At 48.8% G+C, this 22,995-nt stretch overlaps 1 protein-coding gene and 1 long non-coding RNA gene across 7 annotated transcripts in view; one reads left to right on the top strand and one right to left on the bottom strand.

Annotated features, from left to right (window-relative positions):
• Positions 1–939: 939 nt before the first annotated feature.
• Positions 940–8,871, bottom strand: LOC129206555 (uncharacterized). Its single transcript, XR_008577194.1, has 4 exons — positions 8,734–8,871; positions 7,034–7,186; positions 5,172–6,251; positions 940–3,474 (listed from the first exon to the last, which is right to left on the bottom strand). It is a non-coding gene; the product is annotated as an uncharacterized LOC129206555 (long non-coding RNA).
• SYNE2 (spectrin repeat containing nuclear envelope protein 2) overlaps positions 4,613–22,995 on the top strand; it is a 201,830-nt gene continuing 183,447 nt past the window's right edge. For 2 of the 6 annotated variants that reach the window (XM_054825955.1, XM_054825950.1), the window contains exon 1: positions 8,490–8,566. The gene's annotated coding sequence lies outside the window, so the exon portion shown is untranslated. Of the gene's footprint in view, positions 5,221–8,489; positions 8,567–8,935; positions 9,120–9,246; positions 9,264–14,101; positions 14,614–22,995 lie in introns of those variants that run through there. The other 4 variants (XM_054825951.1, XM_054825952.1, XM_054825954.1 and 1 more) reach the window with 4 other exon arrangements.

The following is a 22,995-nucleotide window of genomic DNA, read 5'->3' as shown; positions in this document are numbered from 1 at the left end:
CCAGAAATTAAAATTTGGAGAAAGCATTTACTTTATTTCTACAGAATAAGGGCCAGGGATTCACTGTGTGGCAGCTGGGAGATGTCCAGCAGCTTCCTCTGGTGCCCAAAGCTGGAGGGGGGCAGCTCGGATCCCCGCTGCACACCAAGACCCTCGGTCCTGGTAGTCTGTATCTGAGTAAGAGATCTGGGATTTGCACAGGACAAGCCCATGTCAGGAGCAATTTAGGAGTGATCACGAGAGGAGTAACCCCGATCGGCAGAGGGGACAAGGGGTTATCGCTGCCCTCCGAGGCTGAGGAAGCCCAAAGCTGGCTGTAGGAGGTGTGACCGGCTGCCTCCCAGCCAGGCTTCTCTCCGGGGCTGGCAGCCAGCGCGGTGGGCGAGCTCACCCTGACGGGTCGGCCGTGGGGTGCAGCATCCCCTGGGTGGGATGGCAGGTTGCAAGGCCATGGAGAGGTGTGGGGAGAACGGGGGTCGTGGGTCCCGCCTGTGGGGCTCTGCAGGGGCTGGGGCGGGATGGCAGCAGCACCGCACCGACCCCGCTGATTTAACCCCAGCTTTGTGCTGGTACGGGCCCTTTTTGTTGTTTTCCGTCCCTTTGAGATGTGAGGGTGACACTGCTGATTGCTGACAGCTCGATGTTTGGGCTAAACACAAAATAATGTTTGGTTTTTTCCCCTCCACAAACTGCAAGCAAGGTGTTGCTCTGTGGTCATCCCTGGGCAGTGGATGAGCAAGCAAACCCGTGACCGGTACTAACACGTGGCTGGTGGCTGCCCGTACATGACGGGATGGTGGTACACATGCTCATGTGGAGCAGAAGGCACTGGGGCCTCCACGGCCAAAAATAGCCATCATGTCTGTCGCAGGAGGGTGATACTGCCGGGGGCGGGGGGAGCTGGCGCCAGACTTCAAGGGACAGTCTGTCACACGGTCAGAAAACACAAAAGAGTCTTATTTAGCATGCATTTCCCTTGGTTTCAGGAAAACTATTTACAAATAAATACCAAATCATTTGCTCAGGAGAAGAAGACTTGGCTAAAAAACCTGCCGTGCCGCTGCACAAGTGTTTGGCAGCTCGGGATCCTCATGGTGGGTTTAAGGGAGAAGACGTGGCCGCTACGCTGCTTTTAAAATAGAGCAGTGTGTAAAGGAAAGAGCAATTTAAGGACTCCGGGCGATGCAGGACAGCAAACGTTTCTCAAAACATGGGAGCTGTCCCCACACAAATAATAACAGATGACAGTTTACTAAATATATCCGCAATGCCAAAACAAACAGCACTAAATCCCAAAACAGGAGGTCACTGCAGTCTGTCTTCCATGCGCCACTTTTCTTTCTGATCAGCAAGAGATTTTCACCGGGAGGACTGAAAGATGAAACAGAGAGGTAGACTATGCGAGCGTCTGCCAGGAAGATGGAGTTCCAGTTTGGCAAATGCTATCAGTCGTGCCTTCGAGGGTCAGTGCAATACCTCATTACAGTCCCTACCTGTCCCCTGTGACGAAAAAAAGTCCCAGTTACACAGAAAATTGTACACTAAAGATGACGACAACTTGACACAGGTAAGGACTGAATGAGACTTTCGAGCTAGAGACCAGGATAAATTGGAAAATAATAAAGGTAATGAAAAAGTTTGTATCTCTGGCCCCAAAGTATATTTTAAATATTGTCTGCTTTTCAGGCCTGTGCATAAATATGGATAATTCTGCATCTGTAATTGAAATATGTATTCATCTTGGCTGTTTTTCTGCTGACAGCTCAGTGGAGTTACACTGTTAATAGTCATAACAATTATTTAGTGGTATTTACATTGCAATCCTGCTAACAGATCTGAGCCATGCTCTAAGATTATAGAAACCTGGAACCAAACTGTATTCCCAGCCCACGAGCTGAAATACAATAATAAATTTTATAGTAAAAACTCCTTTCTAGCCTTTTGTATGAAAATATCAGTCTAAGGGAGTCAGGAACCCACATCTGACTGAAATATTTTAGAAACCATAAATCTAATTCCCTCGGTCCTTCTTGCAAATCTCAGCCAACCGAGCCATCAGTGAAGAAATAATCAATGTAGTGGGATTCCTAAAGAGTCCCCTGCACGGGTCTTATCCCAAGTGAGAGCAGTACACGGAGTAGGGCAGTATCCAGGCAGGCTGACGTTTGCCTGAGCTTTAATCCCCTTGCAGACAAAATCCCGAACTTGAATGCATGGAAAATTGCTGTTGCTAATCTTATTTTGCAGGGAAAAAATTAATGTACTTCAACTAGCATCTGGCAAGGTACAAGCTTTTAGCTTCTGACTTAGAAGAAACCTTGTATGCAGCTACACTTCACTGGCTGGTAAAGTTTCTGGAATTACGTTTTTTTTCTTTAAAATTTTGAAGATGCAATGGCAGCCGTAATTCCCTTTTCTGTGCTATGTATCACTGCACAGTGGCAGCAGGGCAGTAGACATTTCATAGGCCATAAAACCAGAATGGGCTTAATCCTCTTCTCACACTAGATTTACATTTGTGTGACTGTTAGTAAAGTTGGCAGTAAAGATGTTGACAGAGCTGAGAGCTGGCTGGGGCCCAAGGGCACTGATTTTTAAAGGTGGTGACTGGGATTACTAAATCCTGCTTCCAAAGAAGCCTTAGCCCCACTTCCTGCTCTCGAGAGCTTTTTTTGTTCTCCATTCAATCATGGTTGCAAATGGGCTGCAGCCACCCAAGACATGGAGGCGTTGCAGGGGAAGCAGAGGGAACTCAAACCGCTGCTGCCCGAGAGCTGCTCAAGGGTGCTGTTCCCCGAAAACGGAGGTGCGAGAAGGGTGCCCGGTATAGCATGAGCGGGAGGCAAGTGCTGATGTTTCTGCTGTCCTCAGCACAGGTGTGTCCTAGAACTATCAAGACCTGCAACTACAGAGAAAGGGCCTTTTCCTGAAGATGGCAAGGAAGGGAAAGGCTGTCAAGAGATGAAAACAGTCGCTGCTCAAAGTGAAACTACTGCAGGTCTTGTCTGAGCCTCAGAAAGGGCCTCAGAGGTGAGAGGAAGCGATCAAACAAAAAACGCATGAGCCCTTGGGTGCCTTCTGCTGCCCAGTTTTGCTTTACAAGCACCTGAAGCTTGCAGGTGGGCTGTTGGAGCTATTTTGCAAAGAAGCTGCTTGCCCAGCCGCTGTTCTTTTCTCATATGTCCTGCAGGTTTCTGAATCCAGACCTGGCATTTGACCACTACGCTGCGTTTCCCCAGCTTCTGCTGCAGTCAGCTGACTACAGTGTTTCTTGGCAGGTTTCTCTCACCCAGCTTCTCAAAAATAGAGCCAAACCTGAGGTGCCAAACTGCTGGTGGGATGCAGTATGCTTGGGAGGCACCAGCCAGCCTTGGAGCATGAGGGTAAAGCTGATAGGAGCAACGTGGTCTTGATTGCAAGCTCGTTAGTGCTCTTGCAAATACACTGCAGTGTGAGTGCTGCAGCAGTGACGGTCTAAGGATAGAAGAGGTAATATATTTATTAGATTGACTAACGTAAGTGAAAAAAGTGGATAAACTTTTGGGTTTCAGATAAGGGGATTCTCAGCCCAAAACCTTGTCTGTGATTACTGATAAGATCGGGTCAAGGTCTTACGGACTCCTAAAGGAGTGCATAAGGAGTCCTACTAGTCCTTTAGGAGTCTTACTCCTAAAGGTCCATAAGACCCTGACCCGATCTTATCAGGAGTCTAATAGACTCCTAAAACCCAGTCTGCTAAGCCCACTGAGCCCATCAGGAATGCAAGGCGTCAGGTGGGATCCAAGAAGGCGTACCTGAAGCAAGACCTGGACAGGTCGGAGGTACCTCAATAAAAACCTGTGATCCCAGAGACTCCACTCAGCTGGCATTGAGGGCTGGGGCCACTCAGCTTTGACTTCTAATCTGAAGTTACATCCCTTTGGGTAACAAACCCACCTCGCCTGTAACTAAGCAGCTGGTGCACGTGGGAAAACGTAGACTGGAAACCTTTATTTATGCACAGTGCCTGCATTGTAAGTGGAGCAAAATGAGCCCTGCTCAGTTCAGATCGCAGGTGCCTGTCTACAGGAGATTAACCAGGGCTGTGCCTCTGTACGAGCAGAGTCTGGTGCCTCTGCTCTGAAAAACTTGGGAGTTCAAACCAAACTGTGTGTTCAGCATTGGTTACCTTAAGACAGCTACCCCCTTGAAACACCTCACTCAGGCGACGCTGTATAGGAAGTATAAGTGCACAGTGCAGGCTCCTGGATGCTGCTATAAGGTTCAGGCACTAATTTGTTAAGTGCAAAAGGCTTCAGTTTGTCCTGGCTTTAGCCAGGAACCATAGTTCACAGGCAAAATTGGGAAAAAGGGAACTAAAGAAAAGGTGAGGCTATCTACTTTGAGTAGATGTACCAATTATAAACCTATTCCAGGAGATTTCCTACAGATTTGCTGCGACTTCAGTGTTATTAACCTATTTTTCTCTTTTGGAGCAGTGCTTCTCTGTCCTTAAATTAGCTCATGACCTAACAAAGCATTTAAGCATGTGCAACTTTAACTATGTAAGTGTTTCCACTGACTTCAGCAGGAACAGTCAGGTGTTGAAGGCAGCATCCACGCCTAAGTGGTCTGCTGGATTGCCGTCTTACGCGCTGGGGACAGTGTCATACATAAATGTTTAGATTAAATGGGAGGGGAAAAGGGAGCATTTCTAACATGATTACAGTCAGACTTCCTTTTATGTTTTGCAGAGGAAAATAGCATGCAAATGCTGCACGTGCCTACATGGATTCAACCTTTCTTTCCTCTTTTTTATCTAATTCTGACAAACAAGTTGCCTGTAATTGCTGAAGAGAAACTCTCCCAGAGGCATTGGGCCATGGGCATTTTTCGAGGGGCACCGTGGATTTAGGCAGACCCCTGTTCACCTGCTTCTGACTACACTTTCCCAGTCCAATGCTATTCCTTCAGTTGTACCTTGGTGGAGATGAGGTGAATTGAGCCTGGGAACTGAGCCAGGGTAAAAATAACTGAGGTGGGAGGATGCTGCTTTTTTTTAAGCAGTCTCCTGGTCTGTTTGACAACACAATGGCACAAAGAGCTGCACTGGCACAACGGAGGGAGTGTAACCCAACCGCTCCATCAAAGCGCTGCCACCAAAAACGATGTCTGCAAAACCACAGCCTTACTTCCTCGGCGTTGCTGTGCCAGCAGGGTGGAAGGTAGGAAAGTCCAAAGGTGAGTTTCTGCTCTCACCCCTCCTTCCCCTTTCCCAATCCTTCTCTCCGCTGCAAGGGATGGGGTGAACACAGAGCAGTGGGGCACGGAGGCTGAGGTTTCTGGCACGGTGCTGGTCCCTTGTTCTCTTGCTGTATCGCCCTGTTCCCAGCTCCAGCTTGTGCAGTGCGTTCCCGTCGCTGTGCTGGATCCTGCTGCCCCCTCAGTCGTGATGACATACCTCTTTGTGTGTCCATACCGCAATCAAATCCTGGGAGCAATCCAGCTGAAAACAAAGTATTCTTCTTCTGGGATGATTTTCATCTGGCTCCCAGCTCCCGCTCCAGTGCACGCACCGTGCCAGCACGGCACATGGGGTTGCACACCGGGGAAAGAGGAGGGTCACTGGGCCAACGTTTTTTTCTGGCAGACTACAGAGAAAACATGACTTGGAGTATCCAAACAAACTTAGTTGACGCGGCCGTCACTGTCCTTCAGAGTTAACACTTTATCCGGCAGACTTAGGGAATTTGATTTCCCTCCAATGCTGCAATCTTGTTGTGCAAATTCTGCATTATAGAAGGGATGTCCTACCATGAAGCTCATGCCATTCACCCGCGTGGGACCTGCAAATGTGAGATACTTGGATGCCTTGTATGAGAGTCATCCTGCAGCATCCAGCTCCGTGAGTTTGCTATTCAGAGCGGTGTGGGAAGGCTGGGGCAAGACACACTGCTGAACTGACCGTGCACTTGTTCAGAAGGCACATGAGATTTGAAAGGGCTTCTGATCCCCACCACAGTTACCTTCACCATTGCCGGCTGTAGCCTGCAGTGCTGCTCTGACGGTCTTTTCCCCAGTGCCCCGTGCATCCATCCGGGTGGCTCATTTTGGGTGCCCGTGGGCAGGAGGTGACAGCCCTGCTCTCACAGCTTCCAGCCGTTCACCTTCCACAAAGGCTGGTCCACGGCAGTCACTTGGTAGCCTCACTGGCAGCACCCTGTGAAAGCATCAGTCTGAGCACAGGGCTTTAGCAGCTCCTAGCTGGAAGGCTGTGTATAACAAGAGAGAAGACAGCTTATTTTCAGAGCGTCAGGCTGTACTGAGTAATCAACAGCCGGAAGATCTGGATATAAAGTAGGCATATATGACTTAATTCTACCTTTGTGTCCTGCACCTTTTTTTAACGGTATTACTACTTAATTGCTCGCATTATGCCTGTCCAATAATTCCATTTAATGTTAATAATACTTAGTGTCACATCTTCAAAGTGCTTTACAAGCTAGTTATGAAATGCATAATTTAAGTGAAAACAAGCACCTTGGGCTGGGACCTGTGCTTGTGTTTGACAAAGCCTGGCAGGTGCCTGCAGTGCTGCGTTTGCTGGAATGAGGAATGAGCTTACGGCAGGGTTAAGCCAGCGAGAAGAGCACGGAGCAATAATGCAGGGTGGTGTTCTCCAAGGCTCAAAAGGTCAAGACTCCATGAGACTTTTTCTGATTAATTTGATGGCATGTACAGAAGCCTCAAAGTGACCGAGAGGGGTTTTGAAATAATTCTTCAAGTAATAGAGCCTGGCTTTGATATTGCTGCTTCTTCTCTCCTTACTTAAACACAAGACTGAAATCTGGCAGTCAAAAGCAGTCAGTCAGAACTGCGTTTCCCTTCGAGGATATGCGTTACAGTAGCCATAAGACAGAAGTTAGGAAACTACAGCACAGCCTGAATGCGGCCCTTTGCCTTCAGCAATGTCCTGGAGTATCAAAGACAACTGTGTCACTATACAAACACTAATTAGTCCTTAATAAAACAAGTAAAACAGTACACAACTCACGGGTTGATTTGTTGCAAGGACAGTGTGAATTGGAGCAGGCGTGTGCCAAGGCAGGGCAGTCAAGTTGCAACCAGCTTTGATGCTTCTGCAAATCATCGTGGTTTTGGGCCCCAGCTGAAATAGCACTCAAAAAGGTGCAGGGCTCACTTTTGCCTGGAAAAGAAAAAAATCCTTACAGAAAATCAAGGCTCCAAATCTGGCAAAACTTCTTTTGATGCATCTGTGGGTGTAAAGAGAAGCTTGAGTTAAGTGGGTACATTTGGCTTTGTAGCCTTCAAATACAGGACCTCGCTTGCTTCCACTTTTTTAAGTTGTTGATGTTTTATCAGCACAGATTGAGGAGAAACCCGATGTATCGGCACTGGCAGGAAGTGGCTTTTGGAAAGCTCCATTTATCTTTGGATAGCCGGCTGACCTCTGGGTGTGTAAAACAAATCTCAATCTCAATATTTATATCCTCTCACTCTGTGAAGTCTACAGCCAAAAGCTATCCAGTATCAAATAGAATAAGTCTAAGGAATTCCTTCCTCTTTCCCCGTCCAAAACCCCTCCTCTGAAGCTCTAAATAAAACCCCGTTTTGCTCCACATTCCTGTAACTGGCCCCCATTTACCCTTTCAGAGATCTGGCCAGGAGGGCCAGGTGCTGCTGTCCCTGGAGCTGAGGAAAGAGCCTGGATCTGAAAGGGAGAGGAAGGCAGCTGGTGCCTGGGATCGGTGTGCGGGGCCAAGGGACCTGAGCTTGGGGAGGGCTATGGAGGCTGTGTAGGAACCGGAGAGGTCTCCAGTTTTTGCCCGCTTATATTCCTGATCTTCTAAATTTGATTTGGGGGTGCTGCAGGTTTGTGACAACACAATATTTTATTTCTATCACCTGTGACCCCAAATCTTCCCAGACCAGAAAAAGGCTCTTAGCAATACACAGGTTTTCTTCCTTACTTGCAGGACAACCCTTCACCCGAAGCGCAGGGACACACCGCGCCTGTGGCCTTGCCCGGCTGCCTCCCAGGGGTGGGATGAGCAGCACCGTCCCGGTTACCGCTGGGAGGGAAAACACCGGGAAACCCCGAGCACAAAACCGAAGCCTGGTGAAGACAGGAGTGGGTGTGGAGCGGGGGGAACGTCCCCTTGCTCTCGCTGGGGCACGCCGTGACACACGCACAGCCCGGGAGAGCCTGGGGTGTTGCGGCAGGGAACTGCCGTCCCTGGATAGGAGGGTGCAGGGCAGCTGCCTGCCCCGGGCACACACCACACGCCTGGGCAGACCCGGCCGCCGGGGACTGAGGCCGCCCCGGAGAGGCCCCCGCACCCCCGGCACGCCGGGCCCTCCCGCCGTGGCGGGGGGAGGTGGAGCGCCGGCCGGGCCGGGCTGCGGGGGCCGCGCCGCCTTCCCGCCCCGGGCAGGGAGCGCGCTCGCTCGCTGGCAGCGGCCAGGGCGGGGAGCGGCCGGTCCCTCCCCCTCCCCCTCCTCCTCCCGCCCGCTCTCGCCGCCGCCACCCGCGCCCACCGCCGCCGACGCCGGGACTGCGCCCGCGGTGAGTCTGCCCTGCCGGGAGCCGCCCGCGGGAAGTTGCGGCGCGGCCCGGCCGCGCCTTTGTGCGGGGAGCGGCGGCTCTGCCCGGCCCGGCCCCGGTCCCGCCGCCCCCCGGTGCCGCCGCCCCGCCCGGCCCCGCTCCCCTCCGCTGCTCCGCCGCGGCGGTACCTGCCGCTCTTTGTTCCCCGCCGCCGCCTTTGTTCCCTCGGTGCCGGCTTCACCTTCGGCACCGCCCGCGTCCCCCGCGGGACGCTGCTACACGGGGGGCGCGCAGAGACCCCGCTCCCGGAGCGGGTTTCCCCCCCCTCCCTGCCCTTTTGCCGGGGAAAACACAACCGCGGGGCAGCGGCGGGAGTTCGCTGGGCGGAGCGGGGGGAACGCGGCGGGGCACGGCGTAAGCCGGGTTTTGTGTGAACTCCCGCCTCGGCCGGGCCCTGCCCTCCCCGCAGCGGTGTCCGTCCGGCTGCTTCCCCGGCTGGAAGCCGGAGTTGGCTTGTCTGGAGGCGGTGAGGAGGGAGCCCAGGGAGAAGGAGCGCTCAGCGGGGTGCGTGCAGGTACGCGGCGCTTCTCTGCAACTCCGTTATCACTTATAAAGTCGTTATCTCTCGGGTTGCGAATTTGGAAACCGATGGTCGATACTTATTCGGACAAAGTTGTCACCAGAGGGAAAAGGAGTAACTACTTTCCTGCCAGAGCAGGTACGGGTATTTCTTCAGTCGCTGTGTTACCGGTGCCAGGTCGCTGCTGCTGCCCTGGATAAAACGTTGCCTGCTGAGGGCTCCCGCTTTCTCTTCTTCCCACTGCACATGGGCTTCTTTCTCTTTCCCCCTTGCGTTCCGTCCTCCCTCCCGCCTTCCCTCTTTCCCTCCCATCTTTCAAGGACTCCTGGGAGCCTCCCGTTTCCTCTCGGAGCAGTTATTACGGATCTGTGTTACTGCAGCCCATGGGATGCGGCACGTGGGGCGGCTGTAACTTGGTGCTGACTTTGTCAGGTGTGTGTGTGGATTTAAGGGAAAGCTCTCTGTCCTCCTTTCACCTCAGTCCTCTCCCTGTCCCCTGAAAATGGGGTCATTTTTCTTTCTTCTCTTTTTGCCTGAGAGCAGCTGGAGAAATTGGGAGGTAGAGCAGGTGCACACACCTCCGGTTACTCAGAATGTATGGAGAAAAAAACTTTGAGCAAGTTTATTTGAGGGTTTCTCACAACCTTTGTCAGGGCAGTGACTATGTGTGCCTCACATCTCTGCTTCCCTCTTTCGCAGTGCTGTGTGTCCCATCCATCCCCTCCTCCTCTTTCCATCATTCCCTCTTTTTCCTCCCTCTCAGCTTTCAGGGCGATCTCCCATCACAGGACAGACGGACAAAGACGTAAGTGTCACGTGTAGGATCTTGGCTAGTTATTGCAACTGTTGGCCAAGCTAACAAAACTGTAGCTTGGCGGGCACGTCTGCTTTATACCTCTCGAAATGCAATACCTGCCGAAGGGACGCATGTGGCCGCTGGTGCCTGGTTAGCCAAGTCACGGGCTTCGGCCACTTCTGGGTGGTTTTGTAGCTCCGAGAAGGAGCGTGGCGGCAGCTGTTAACGCTGCCCACAATAACAGTATCCGCCACCCCACAGGCACACTCACAGCCACCTCGTGTTGAAATCAGGGCAGCCTAAATAATTGATTTCCGAGGCAGAAGAAGGCATGTCGTAGCGGGAAGGGAAGGGGTGGTGTGGAGTGAGCGTGCGGTGGCAGGGGAGCAGAAGGAAGCCCTGGCACCTGCCAGCGAGGGCAGTGGGGATGAGCTGAAGCCGAGAGGGATGGGCAGTGACACACAGGAGTTCGGAGGGATGATGAAAAACCAGCAGTGACTGCAATAACCGTATTGCCCTGTACGGATGTGTACCGTGGCAGTGTTTGGGCCCCCCTGCGTGAGATGCTGTACAAACACATATTCAGAAGTTTATAAATGATGTTTGTGCTTCCCTTCTTCGTAATGAAGGGTAATGAGTGATAATTGCCTTTTTATTCTAGTTATCTATAAAAACATATATCAAAGTTCCTTTATTTAAACTTTTTTTTACAAATAACCTCAGGAAACTGTATTTTAAGTGCCATTAGTATCATGCCTTATTAAGAAATGAGCATGATGGTTTAAGAGGGGCAAAGGAACTTTTTTTTTTCTCCAATAAAATCCAATCAAAAGTTCATCAAAACAGATGAGAACTTTGTTGGTGTTCGTAGCACTCAGCCAGTCCCATAGTGTGCTAGCTATTTTTTATTTATTTGTCAGGCAAAGATTTTAAGCATAGACACAGTGAAGTAATTCAAGAAGCAGCATGCATTGCTGGCTAATGATCTAATAGGTCGAAAATGCTTTATCTCCCTAGCCATTAATTTTAAGTTTTACGGTATAGGGGAAAGTAACAAAAGAAAAAATTACTATTCGTTCCTTTGCAGTTTTTAACTGTGGGGTTTATGTTATTTCTTCTGATAGGTTTTTAAGGGCAAAGTTGCTTCTTGTTTCAGGATAAAAATGCTTTGTTTCGGGGGGAAAATGGGCCACAGTTTAGCCCTTTTACTGAGTTCATTGTAAGTGTTGTAAAACCCCTTTACCAGTAATTAATTCCATAAACAGTGAATTTAGCTCTGCTCGGTTTCCTCGCTGTCTGAATATAGAAATGAATTAAAGAAAAAATCCCAAAGGGGGCATGAAGAAGCACAGCTTGGAAGATCAGGTATAAAGAGCCTCATTCATTTTGGTTTATCTGTAGTACAGGGATATGCCCTTACTCCGTGAATCATCTCCTGACATCTGTTTGCAGCGCTGTTTTCTTAGCAACTGCGGCTCTGTTTTAGATCTGGACTTTCAATGGCCGGGTTTGTACAGAGAGATGTGAAGAGACGATCCAAACTCTTCCTAGCAAAGCTGCGCCTTTCAGCTGCTTTACCCAATTTCTTTTCTTCCCTGGGGCACAATGAATACTGGGTTTAAAAGTCTACCAGCTGAGATGCTTGTTCTGTGTATGTGCAGAGGGGTGCTTATCTGGTGCTTACCGAAACTGAAGTGTTTCCCCAACGTGACCTGGCAGTGTGGGAGAACACCTATCAGGTTGCAATGGGCTGTGTCGTTTCTCTTGTTGAAGGAATGAGCTGTGGGTGCCACCATGCTTGCTCTAGCTTTCCCGTGGTTTATTTTGAACTGTTATGGGACTTTCAGATGGAGGAGAGGACATTGTGTCAGAGGAACACTGGAAATGTAATGACAAGGACCCACTCCTAGCAACGTGCCTGTTTGAACAAGTAGTCAGATTAGGTGGTGGGATTATATGTGCGGAGCTCTGTATGAGTAATGCTTCGGGGCTGGATCCATAAGCTGTGATTAACGAGAAGGTGACATTTCATACATCTCTCACCTAATCTTCCTTTGCCTGAATTTCATCCCTGGCCGGTGTGGGTGGAAGACTCCTGTAGCTGAGACAGAGGTGGCCACGTAGCTGTAGGAAGATCAAGTTGATCTGATTTTTTCTGGCCGTGCTCTATGGAGGGGATCAAGACCCGGCTTGGGTCTGGGAGAGTTTTTTTACTTCAGCCGATGTGGCTGAATTGGTTTGGAGCATAAATATATGTCTGGGAATACACGTGGTACCCTGCCCATCTCAGGGACAGGCTGTGTTCACCCCACTCTCTCCTGTGCAGATGTGCAGCTTCCCCAGGAGGAGCGGGAGATTATACCTACAGGACTTCAGAGAGGTTGTGGAGGCCCCATCCCTGGAAGTCTTCAAGGCCAGGTTGGATGGGCCTTTGGGCAACCTGGTCTAGTGGAGGGTGTCCCTGCCCATGGCAGGGGGCTGGAACTAGATGGGCTTTCAGGTCCCTTCCAACCCAAACCATTCTAGGGTTCTATGACTATCAATCCAAAAATGCAGTGTATGTTACCCCGTAGGACATGGATTTGATTGCCTACCCTCCCTGGACTGACTTGCGTCCTGTGTAGCATGAAGGGTGTCAGCAGCAAGTAGTGACTGTGAAGGATGAACATATTTTGGCTTGGGATAATGTTGAGAGGGGAAAGACCCCCAGTGTCTGGAGCGTTTTGTCTGTGAAGGGATTGTAGAGTGGAGCTGGGAAGGCTAAACAGTGTCTCTGAATACTGGCCAGCTTCCTGCGACCTTCGTGGTTTGCACACAAGTCCCAGCGTTAGCGAGGATATGAAGAAGATGGCCTCTTTAGATCACCTCAGTCACAGTGTTCACAGCAGGAGAGGAAGCAGGCCACTTCTGTGGAGATGCGAAAGGGCCAGGACAGGGAGTGGGAAAAAAACTTCTGCTTAGCTCAGCTGCGCACACAGGAAGGGAGCAGAAAGCTGCGCTGGGGAAAAGGGCTGGTGTGGAACAGGCTGTTACCTCCCCACACGAGGGGAAACGGGGCAGAGCTTTGACTCTGGGCTTAACTTCGGTCTCTGGTCTCTTGTAGGGAGGCATGTTTGCTTTCTAACCTTCTTGCAGCCTGCCGATAACTCCCAACACAATGCAGCCGTGCGGATTGGCTTGAGAAGTTTTTAAGGAATTGCTGACGCTGATACAAGCAGTACTGTTTGTGGCCAGGGATGGGGCAGAAGAGAAAAGAATGGTATTGGTTATTTGAGCTTTAAGACTCAGGCTGCAAGTTCTGTCAAAGGAAATGACAATTAAGATGGAAAACAAAGCGCTTGTAATTACTTCTGTAGAAATTTAGGGAGGAGGCAGAACTGTGGGTTTTACAGGAAAAGGTTTTGCTTTCTGAATCTTTTGGCCTGTTGGTTGAGGGAGGAGGAGAAGGGCAAGAAGTTGGTGAATGATGGAGTGAAAGGGCGAGGCAGAGAGGGGAATGAACATGCTGCTTAACGTGCCTTGGTCTGCGGCAAACGGCCCGCAGACCAACAACTGGTCTTTACAACTGGCCGTGCTGCGGTTGTAAAGATGCTTCAGAAATGGGTTCAGCTCACTTTGCAGTAGTGAGACCTCTGCTTCGTGTTGGATTTTTTTTTTTTTTTGTTAATAACCACCTAAATGATACTGGCAGAGAAATGAAAGCTGCCCTGCAAGCAGCATGTCCTGCTTCTTGGAGGCTCTTGTGTAGTGAGCAACGTGGAGCTTTGGTTGTAGGAGTATTTGGTGCAAGCTTCAAGTTCAATGACTAAAGAAGCCCTTGTAGCAAAGCCAAGCCCTCTCCGTGAAGGTGGTTGCGTATTGTGTAATTGCAAGATGTTTATGAGGGAGGGAAGCACCGAGTGCTTGCACCATGTGTCTCTGGTGGAGACACTCTCACTTAAGTGTAAGCTGAGGGGGCTGCTGCTTTGCTCGCCTCCTTTCCCCCAGCTTAAAAGGGTGAGATTCATTTTGCCAAACTACAGCAGAACTATCTGCATGAGAGACAGTTCTCCAGACTCCTTTCATAGTCACTAGAGAGGAGCAAGTGCTTTTGGGCCATGATTCATCCACACTGCATTTGATATCTAAAAATACATTGGATGGACGGCCCTAAAAGTGCCTGTTTCTCCCCCTTGTTTCTGCCGTGTTTAAACAATGAACGCGCATGGAGGCATCTCTCTTGTAGCTGTTTAGTGTCAGGACAGCTGAATCTCGGCCAAAGTGTCTCATATCCCAGCAGAGATTCTAGGAGGGCTCCTAGTTGTCCTCATTTCTACCAGACTCGGCGTCCGCGTCGGTTCACAGTGTAAGGCGGTGTGCCTGGAGGGCTTTACCTGAGACCAGAGAGCAGACAGCAATGCCCAGTTCAGAGCCTTCCTCCTCCCCTGGTCGATCATTGGATCCAGAAGAGCTTCGGGCTGGACCCACAGCACCAGACAATCTGCTATAAATAAGAGGCTGGAGGGGATTTGCAGAGTGGCTTCTTCAAGGTTGCACATCAGGTTAGTGGCGGAGGTGGAAGCAATGAGGACAACTGCAGGCTCCCAGAGGTGTGTTCCTTCCCCGGCCCCTGCTCCTTGCAGCTGCCTTGCAATCTGCTGCTCCCCCAGGGGCAAGACCGGCTGCCTGGTGCTTGGTGGTGGACGTCACCCGGTAGGTACTCATTTCATTTTTGTGAAAGCTTTTTGCAAAATTATATATCCTCTTTTCCCTGTCCTTTCTCTTCCAAAAATCCATAGTTCAGGCACATAGTTGAATTATTGTGTATGCACTGGACTGGTGGATAAGACAGCACGTGTGATTATTCAGTGGTGTTCAGATGATGTATGGAAACTCTGTAAACTGACATATCTAAAACCTGCAATGCATATCTAAATGCAAAACTCAGGGAGCTTTGGAGCTGCACAGGGAGCTGTGACCCGGTCTACTCTGAAGTGTTGCTGCCACTGCTGTGTTATTTAGTGGCATGAAAAAAAAAAATCACTAGCTCTTCTGGAAAAAGCCTAACTTACATGCACAGGTAAACCAGGTATGACAGGGATGCAATTTCTTTTGTGTGGACAACTAGTTTACAGCAGAAAGACTTCCTTTGCTAAATGAGCTGAGCGTCTAGAGGGAGAATTTGTTGAAGGCATTTGCTTGTATAGCAGAGATGCAAAGTACAGGCAAGTACCGAGTGTTAGATCCTGTGCACTTCTCATTTCAAACAAATACCAGAGCATTCTCCTATCTTTTTTTTGATACAAGAGGAAGAATACGATAGCAGTGAAATAGAAAGAACGTGTTTTCTGAGCCAGGATTTGATTCCTGAATTTCTGCTTAGCGGGTCTGTGGGTGAACTCCAAGAGGTGAGACAAATTGCAGTTTTTTCCCAGAGAGAACAACTGGGGAGAGGAGGGAAAGAGCAAACTATTAAATAGGAGCTGGGAGAAAAGCCAGTCTCCAAAAATAAACATTGGAGATTAATTCCAGGTATTTCCTGGTATTGTCATCCTGCTTCATCAACCACTTGGACTGTAACGAGCAGTTTCACAGTTAGCAGACTGACAGGTTTAGGGTTGTTTGTTTGTTTGTTTGTTTTTTTAAAAAAAGCGTCTGATAGATTGTTCGCAGTGTTGTTTCTTACGCAGAACTGGGTGGGATGTTGGTGACGAAATACCCCTGGGATGGAGAAAGCAGAGCTTGTTATTGTAAGAGGGAAGTAACAGCAGCAGAGCTGGCTTTGTTTTGGGGGAGTGAAAAATCTGAATTTTCTGCCCAGTTATGTGCCCAGGGCGTCTCAGCCGTTCCTAAGGGGGAGGAAGCAGATACTTGTGCAATGTAAGCGTGAGCAAACTCTGTTCCTGTGGAGCAGTTGTGCCTTACCAGGTCTGTAGGTAGACTTGGAGTGGTTTTACAGATAACATTTGCGAGTGAAAGCTTCGCCTTTGAAAAGCTTGGAGGTGACTCTGAATGTGTTTCTTCTTGCAAAGATATTCCAAAAAGCCAGTCCAGGAGTTTACTGTACCGAAAGCCAGTGTGTGGATTGTGAGGAAATTGAAGCATATCCTGTTCCAAGGACTTGCCTTGGCGGTCACACGCCAGCTCCTTGCCGGAGTTTCGCCCTGGAAGGTGACTCCGTCTCTGCAAACTGTACAGAAACATGCCTTGGTGCGCTGGAGGTGGCTGGGGCGGCCAGACGTGGCTCGTAACTTACCTCACCTGCTTGGCCGTGGCCTTGCCGCATCTGCCTGGCCTGGGAGAGAACGGTACAGCAGCTCTGCTTGCACAACAGGCGGCTTCTGTTGCTTGACTGGACTTGTCTATAAGTAACTTCGTGTTAGTAATATTGCTGCCTTTCAGCGAGGGAGATGCACGGGGCTCACGGGCGTTCGTCCTGTTTTGTGTCCATTGTAGGAAATCCTGATTCTCAAAGCAAGCAGCCTGGACAGCTCTGTGGCTCAGATGCTGATGAGGAGACTGTCATCCTGCATGTGCGGAAGGGACATGCCTGAAATCCTTTAGTCTGGGCTGTTTCTAGTTTGGATTCCTTGGCTTTGCAATTGCAACTACTTTGTTTTTAAAATTATTTTAGTTAGTGAGAACAATTTATTCTAGCAGGTTACTGCGTAGAACCAAGTTCTTTCTCCTGGGTTGTTCATGTGCAGTTTGGCTGTTTGGTCCTCTCTGGAGCAATACTGGTAAGAATAACAGCATTTGGCCTGGTTTTCACTGCACAGAAAAAGTTTTTCTACAGGCTTGAAACCATGCTATAAATCAGAGATTTAGGTTTGTCTGTGGTTTGGTTTTGTTTTGTTTTTTTTTTTTTTTTTTATAAAGCAACTAATTCTTTGAAAGCAAAGAGAAAGACATTTTATTTGTCTGAAGCAGTAAACAAAAGTGCTTTACTTTGCGGAGCAATGCAGAGGATCTGCTGAGCTGCCCAAGCGAAGGACTGGATTTCTGCTGCAGCGAAGGGTCTTGCACAGTCAGTGTGGGAGACCCCACCGTGGAAAGGCCCTTTTCACCTGTGCAAACCTGGCACCGACATGCGAACGTGCAGGCTGCACTCGTGGAAAGGCTGCTTTGTCCGCAAACCTTGAAGTGCATGGGACAGAAGTTGGAAAAAAAAAGCCCAACAAGACCCTGACTAGCATTTTGGGGTAATTTTGAGCTGAAAGAATTGTATGGACGTGAAAAACTTGCTCTTTGGAGAGGCAGCCCCTCCAGGTCAGAACGGAGGTGTGCTGGTGAAGAGTGGCAGTTTGCATTGCATTGCTGTAGCCTTGGCTGGACATGCTTGAGAGAGAAGCTGATGAATTCACAGCTGCCAGGCTAGGACCTATCATTTAAATTGTAATTTGCCCTTCAAATTTTGGCAAGCTTTGCTTGCCGTTTGCTTGACAAATCTCTCTTTTGTGTCTTCCTTCTGCCTGTGTAAAACAGCAAACGCTGCCGGGGAGAGCTACTTGCAGCAGATTCCTTTTCTCCGCTATATTTAGTGATCAAAACAAGTTCGTGATCTTTACAGGAATACTGCCAAAGCAGATAGGTTTAGCATGAGACATGCCCTTTCTCTTTTGGCTCCCATATACACGTTGCATTTCATTTTCCTCCCCTTTCCTGACACCATCAATGGCTCTGTCTGCTTAGGTCTGTTGTGCAAACATCGCACTGCCACTTCCAGTGATTTTGCTCAGAAAGAACAGGTCCCCGCTTTAGTGAAAACTCCTGCGTTTAAATTGCCGCTGTCCCTACCTTTCCCTTTTCTTAATTTCCTGAAAGAGCAGATTACTGCTCTTCAGGAAGATTTTTCTGAACAAGAACAGCCTTATGATTTAATTGAGAAAGTCCAGGCCTTTTATTGCTTAGGCGAGCTTCACTCAACAGAGTAATCTGTTTGTTAACCATCTGACTGTTTCCTTTATTTGGGGAAAAAGGGAATTAGGAAGGCAGTGGAAAGGAAACATTTGTATTCCTTCAAAGGCAGAATATTGCTAGGAGCCTGATTCTCATTAATATCATGTCATTAATATGGAGCGGGTGTAGTTATTATACACTGCTATTTTAAATACCTTTTACATGATGTCAAGTGGCTCCAGCATTAATGGGGAGCTGGCTGTCTCTATTAAAAGGGATAACCAGAGATCTTCAGTTGCAATCCAGGGCAAAGAAAGAAACATTTGTAAATAAATTAAAAAAAAAAAAAAAAAAAAGAACTTCTTGCAGTATTTCTTGCTTGGTTAAAGCAGGCAGTGTTGTCCAGTTTGCTCTGAGCGGGCGTGAGGGTTAAGCTGACTCTGATTGCAGGCAATTCCCTCCCCCTTCCCTTCCCGAGCCTGGGCCAGGAAGCACCGAGGAAGGGCTACGATGGGCTGTGCACAGCCCTTCGCTTTCCTGATGGGAGCTGCACGCCTAAAGGTCAGAGCTCTGCCTGCGGCCGCGGGGCCAGGGCTGCTACGGCCATGCTGCACCCTTTCCCCTTGCCGAAAGGAGGCCGGGCAGAGTGGCTACTCAAAGCTGTGCCTGGCTACTGGTGTCACCTGAGCCCAGCTAGCTGGGGCAAGGGGTGGCTTTCGTGTGAAAATGGAGAAGGACTTATGGGAATGAAACGATGGCTATTGTCATGTTGTTGCATGCTTTCCTAGTTAACCGAGTGGGTAGGAAGAGGTCGTGTTTATGCACTGGATGTACTTCCCAGGTACAGCACACATCTTGAGCCAGCTTGTGTTTCTCGTGTTGTTTTTATGATAACCCTTCCCCGCAGCCCCCTTATCTGCGGGAAGCGGCCTTGGGTCTGCGGCACGGCTGGCGCCCTGGATGGTAGGGATGCGTGCGAACAACCCCTGCCTTGGAAAAGCTTTTCCATTCTGTCCTCGCAGCAGCAGTGGCAACACACTGTATAAACAACATGGCTTTTTGCACATAATTGGATGCTTCTGGGCATCGCACAGGTAGATTTGGGCTGGGATGTGTTTATGGGCTGTGTGTTTGGGAGATGGAATTGTCATCCAAACCCTTGACTTCGATGGACCCATGAAGTCACCATTGTATTTTTGGCTTCCTGCATAGCAGCATACCCTGGGGGGATTGAGGACCATGGCACCAGCCTTGTGAGCCTCCAGGCTTTCATCGCTCCCCCTTTTTACAGTAACGACTGTGATTTTGAGTTCCGAGCAGTTCTTGTTTTTATTAATGACCTGGGAAAACTTGGAAACGGGTTGAAAACTGAATGTTTTCTCCAACTTCAGTAAGTACGCTTTGGCACTTCATTTCCAGTTGGGAGTAGATAAATGTGAGATAGGCTCTTAATCTGAGGGCAAACAAATGCATCGTGTACCTCCCTGGGTCAGCTTTTGTGAATGTGCGAACAAGGACAAGGCGTAGCTCTGTTAATAAAAGCATTTGTGTGTGTGTGTGTGTTAACAGCAGCATGGAGTTAGCACAGTTTTCAAGCTGTGTAATTGTACCAGGATGACTGATATATTACCACCCCCAAAAAAATAGAAAAGGTCAAGAAAGACACTTTCCTAACCACATTTTTAAATTGATGAATGCAATGAGAAGATCCATTGTGCTTCTGTAACAGGAAGTATTACTGACGTGTAAATCAAAGACAAACCAGCAGCATTTGCTGGCCTTAAAAAGTGGTGTGGCTTTTGTATACTCATGTGCTTGTCCTGGCACGTTTTCAAAAATTATAAATAGATCACTGGGAAGTCCCTGGATAACAAAAATGTACTGCTGCTGGTTGTCATAAATAAACTAATAAGAGATGTCTTGGTCTTGCAGCTCTTATTCTATGGACAATCCTTACTTGTACGTATAGTTTCAGTGTGTCAGTTCACACAAGGCAAGACTACTCCTCTGGCAGTGGGGTGTAGCTTTGTGTCCATCTCTATGTCTCTTGCAGATCTAATGCTCTCTGGGCTTGGTTCTTTCTGAGCAGAGTCATTCAGCCTTTTCCAAGCTTTTCCCTTTTCATTCCTTCATCTCCAGCTACCGATAGCTTAGGCAGACCCAAGGTCAGACTTGTTTCAGCATTATCCCAGGCAGTGCAGAGTGTCTTTAATGCCACATGCTCTAACACCACTTCTTAAAGGACTGGCTGATGCCCTGGTAGGGTATTATGTAGGATCAGAAAGCTATAGCCTCTTTTCCCTATCACCTTCGAAGTGATGGAAACCTAATGGAAGCCCTTTTCTTCCTCCATGAAAGTGCAGAGAATGTGCCTTATTGCTTACTGGATGATGACAAATATTTTTTTCTGCCAGACAGGGAGAAGCCATCAGCTCCTCAAGTCGGGGAAGTCAAGGTAGATCTGTCAGTGGTGTTGTCCTGATTTTTACTCCTTAAGGATCTGGCTTTGAAGTGAAGGGGATCAGTATGTTTGCTCTGTGTGATCCCATTCCAGCTGTGGACCTGTATACAGTCTGAGATCACCCACAAGAGCAATGTTGGCAAGCATTTTATATGTGGGAGGGATGTGCTGCAGTCTGGAGTAGGACCTTAAGAAAAGAGTGTAAAGATCTTGGAAAATGCATGCTTTAAACAGATTTTCCTCCCCACCCCTGTCACTGGATGGAAAAATGGTGAAACCGTTGTAAATGAGGTGTTGAGGAGAAGGCATGAGCGTCAACCTTAAGTGCTGTGTGAACTTCTCTGACTTAAGACATGTGAGCACATTGGAAGTGAGGGGAAAAGAAAATGTAAAAAACCAAAAACTCAAACTAACTTGATGTAAGGGATTTTCTGTGATAGTTCTTGAGGTCATAGTATCGTGATTTGGATCCCAGCAATTTGCCTTTAGGGAGGCTGTGACAGACTTACAGAAAAATAGTTAACCAAAAGAAGGTGGCTCAGCAGCACTTTGCAGGGCTCGAGACTCACACTTCTGAATGTTACTGCTTCTCTCGGAATGTAAAATAAACCGAGGTCTTTGTTAATAACCAAAATGGAAAAGGGTCTTCAGTCAGTCTGCATTGTGGAGCTCTGCTTCCTTTGGACCAGTTCTCCAAAGATAAAAATCTGCCGTTTCTGTTCATGACGTTGGCTCGACTGAATACATGAGTAATAATCTGTTGCTAGGAACAGACTTCAGTTTACATGTAGAGGCCTCTATGGAGGGAAAGTCTTTTGAGTCCCTGATTGGGTCATAAATAGTAAGTGGCACTTCAAAGGAGGAAAAGTGAAAACAAGCAGTTGGAGATGCCATGTAAAGATGTCTGTAATTCCTGTTGCAACACCAGTGGAAAGCATGTAGCCAAGAGAATTGGGAAAATACGGGGCATGTGTCTACAAAGGCAAAACCAACGAAGCAGGGATTTACTAACAGTGGGTTATAATAATAAACTACCTCTAGCAAGGTATCTTGCTGTTTGCAAGGTATCTGCTGCTTTCAGCTTTAAGGAGCGCACACCTGAGCTAATTTTATGCCATATGATTTTTAAGATTGGCTCATGGGAAGGGGTCTGGGGGTACCTCTGTGCAGCAGGCTGCGGCACGCTGTAGGGGCATGCAGGACTTAGCTGTAAACTCAGAAGACTGCAAATGGCCTTACCTGGGACAGTATGGAAATTGCCTTGCTTCCTAATTAGTGTGCACAGATGTTTTGTAGAAGTAACCTTAAATAATGAATGAAATACGCATTTTATATTTTACCTGTAGTTACATATGTTGTTTTGAAAATGGCAGAGTTTCACTGTAGAGGAGCATACTGTATAACTGCAAGTTTTTCATACTTGGAGCAGCCAAAAGAAAAGGTTTGCAAACCACCTTCATCCCAACTGTGTTAAGGCTACAAAATCCCTGCTAATGAATCCTCCAAATCCATCTGAAACTTTTTGTTCCCCTTTCTTCTGAGAGAAGAATGTCCTTATAAAGACCCTGCTTAAGAAGAGTATCTCTTATGTCTCACTGGGACTTGAGCCTCACTGGAGACATGGTATTTAAATCAATGTTGTCTATTCTCATGATAAAATCTCTGGAATTACTATTTTCACAGTAATTCCTTCAGATTTCTAGTCCGCTACCTGCTCTTAGGTTTCTCTCTGTCATTGTGCCTATCTCTGTGTGTGTTAATACCCAGTACATTTTTTTAACCTGCTGTCGTGGTTTAGGCCCAGCCGGTAGCTGGGTGCCACGCGGCCGCTCACTCACCCCTCCCCCAGCGGGATGGGAGAGGAGAAGTCTAACAAAAGGCTTGGGTCGAGATAAGGACAGGGGGAGATCACTCACTAATTACCGTCAGGAGCAAAACAGACTGAATGTAGAGAGGAGATTCATCTAATTTATTACTAGGCAAAACAGAGTAGAGCAATGAGAAAATACAATCAAGTCTTAAAACACCTCCCCCCACCCCTCCCATCTTCTCGGGCTCAACTTCACTCCCGGCTTCAACCTCCTCCCCCCTCAGCGGCACAAGGGGGCAGGGAATGGGGGTTGCGGTCAGTTCAGCACACATTGTCTCTGCCGCTTCTTTGTCCTCAGAGGGAGGACTCCTCTCAACATTCCCCTGCTCCAACATGGAGTCTCTCCCACGGGCTACAGTCCTTCACGAACTGCTCCAGCGTAGTCTCTCCCACAGGGTGCAGACCTTCAGGAGCAGACTGCTCCAGCGTGGGGTCTCTCCCACAGGGTGCAGACCTTCAGGAGCAGACTGCTCCAGCGTGGGGCCTCTCCCACAGGGTCACAAGTCCTGCCAGCAAACCTGCCCTGGCGTGGGCTCCCCTCTTCGCGGGTCTACCGGTCCGGCCCGGACTTGCTCCAGCGTGGGCTTCCCACGGGCCACAGCCTCCTTCAGGTGCCTCCACCTGCTCCAGCGTGGGGTCCTCCACGGGCTGCAGGTGGAATCTCTACACCCCCTCATCCTTCCTCCATGGGCTGCAGGGGACAGCCTGCCTCACCATGGTTTTCACCACGGGCTGCAGGGGGATCTTTGCTCTGGTGTCTGGAGCACCTCCTCCCCCTCCTTCCTCACTGACCTTAGTGTCTGCAGAGTTTCTTACATCTTCTCGCTCCTCTCTCTGGTTGCAAAAACTTTTTTTTTTTTTTTTT

The sequence above is a fragment of the Grus americana genome, chromosome 5 (genome assembly GCF_028858705.1).
Source record: "Grus americana isolate bGruAme1 chromosome 5, bGruAme1.mat, whole genome shotgun sequence".
Taxonomy (NCBI): domain Eukaryota; kingdom Metazoa; phylum Chordata; class Aves; order Gruiformes; family Gruidae; genus Grus; species Grus americana.
Note: the sequence above shows the minus strand (reverse complement) of the source record. Positions and strands in the feature narration are given on the sequence as shown.